This window comes from Mus musculus, chromosome 4, assembly GCF_000001635.26.
Source record: "Mus musculus strain C57BL/6J chromosome 4, GRCm38.p6 C57BL/6J".
NCBI lineage: Eukaryota > Metazoa > Chordata > Mammalia > Rodentia > Muridae > Mus > Mus musculus.
The window spans coordinates 105,577,463-105,579,684 of record NC_000070.6 but is presented as its reverse complement, the minus strand read 5'-3'; the positions used below and the strand labels follow the sequence as shown (position 1 = coordinate 105,579,684).

The 2,222-nt window shown below is 44.5% G+C and overlaps 1 pseudogene; it reads right to left on the bottom strand.

The window, feature by feature from the left end:
• Positions 1–691: 691 nt before the first annotated feature.
• On the bottom strand, positions 692–1,375 carry Gm12726 (annotated as a pseudogene).
• Between the last annotated feature and the right edge of the window lie 847 nt (positions 1,376–2,222).

Sequence of the window (2,222 nt, the reverse complement as noted above, 5' to 3'; positions counted from 1 at the left end):
CCATCTGCCTCTGCACACACCAGCTGCTAGAAAAGCTTAATGTTTGCAAGCTTGATCAAACTTATTATATTTGCTTGGTTGATATTAACTTGCAACCACAACCAAGCTTACAAATCTAATGGAAATAATCTGCCCTAAATAAGCCCTACTACATCCAATGTTCAACCTTCACCATCCCCAAATCCATACTCTAGATCCAACAGAAAGTGAAACCTCTTCCAGCAAATTTACCTGGTCTTCTGAAAATGCCACTGGATTCAATTCTCAAAATGTGGGTTATAGTTGATCTCACTTTTCTATGCACAAAACAGGTTTTGAAACCCTCTCTTCCAACACATTTCTAAGCAAAACCCAACTCTAAAGTTTGTACTCATCAAATTCCCAAGCAGCCACTTCAGTGAACCAGAAGATTCCATCATAAAACCGTCAATTCTATCTCGTGCACCAACACATCCAGGGTCAGTTTCAGGACTTTTTACCTTTTACAGGCTCTTACACACAGGACACCACTTGGCACAAACACTATATACACTTAATCTCATAAGCAGATAATGCAAAGTACATCAGAAAAAAGATATGCCATCACCTGCCGATTTCATTTATTGCACTTTAACTTCTACAGTTTCACAAAACACTCATGACAATCTGTAGACTAGTTTTAACAAATAACACCTTTAAGCAGAAATGACTATCCTAAATTGTTTATTGGATATGAATTTTACAAATATCACGTGTATTAGTGGTAATGGTGGAGCTGGAGAGTATTGCGCCTTCTCCAGGCTGCACGACGGGAACCACCAATAGTGTGGTGGAACTTGTGGCCCTTTCCAAGGCCACGGCTCTTTCGGCTAACAGATGTGGGCCCATGCCTCTCTCTGTGCTTGTGGACTGGTTTGGTGATCCACTGGGTGTCAGGATTTCTTCTGATAGCTTTATGGAACGGATCAATGAGGATAACCTCAAAAACTTTATATGTGGAATCTTCACCAACCCAGTAGGAATTCAGGACTCTCAAAGCCCCACAATGGCACCCAGCTCTCTCCTCAGCAACAGACTTAAGGCTTCAGGCAAATTTCAGCTGGTTAACACCATGGTGGACAGGCTTGCCGTAAGTTGCACCCTTAGGATCTGGGCGTTTACGACCACCACGGCCGACATGAATCCTGTAAATGACATAGCCTTGCTTAGCCTTACCCCAGTCTTCGAGCTTTATCAGGCCAGGTGGGGCGGGGAGCCCTGTGCAGCGCAGGGAGCTGGCGGTATTGCCAACAGCGGACCCTCAGAAGAAAGCGCATCAAGTCGGACTGCTTCTTCCTCCATAGCTCCTGGATGTATTTGTATGCACTCATCTTGGCTCACCTGATGGCTGTCGCCAAGAGGAAAGGAAGACACCTTTCTCCCATAATCCATTTTGTCCAGCACATCCACTCTTAAATACTGCGGCATGATCCCCTCAGTAGAGACGAAAGGCACAAAACACAAAGAATTGAAAAATGAATTCAAAGTCAGGCTCCTCCCAGCTAAGCCACACTAAATGGAAAGGGTAGCTGTGCTTTATGTGTTAATGTTAGCCTACACTTAGGAATGCAGAAATTCACTCTGCATAAGTGAGGGTAGACAGAGGCTCTGAGAAACCTAAAAGATCTGCAGTGGTCTTGTTCAAAATGGCCTCGGTGGTTCTTCCTGGGACATAATGAATAAAACAATAATAACATGGTCACGGATTTCTGCAGTGGCATCCGAATGACTCACTAAACAGGAGAAGGAACAAGTCGCACCCTGATGACCAACAGTGCAAAGACAAACCAGCCCACTAAACCACAGGGCTTGATGACAGGTTTCTTCCCGGGCTCCGGTGGGAACCCCGGGTTCACTGAGAATGCAGTCGTTCATTTCATCATCTGAGAGAGGGGAGGGCAGCAGCAGCCATAAGGACTGAAGGGTCTTGAGGGAGAGAGAAAATCACTCAAAAGAGTAGAAACCAGTAGTTTTTCCACCATCCAGATAAGCTTCCCCCTCCTTCTTCTCGGTACTAACTAGGGATGAGTTTTGTAAGCAAGATTATGGAAAGAGAAGCCAGCTGTGTCTCTTATCACATCAAGGTCATGATAGTTTTGAGAGTTCAGTCATCCTGCCTAAAGTGGGCATCTTCCTAAGCTCATTTAGAAATCACTTATTAGCTACTCAAGATGCACTGGAAAAGCAGAAATGGAATCATTACT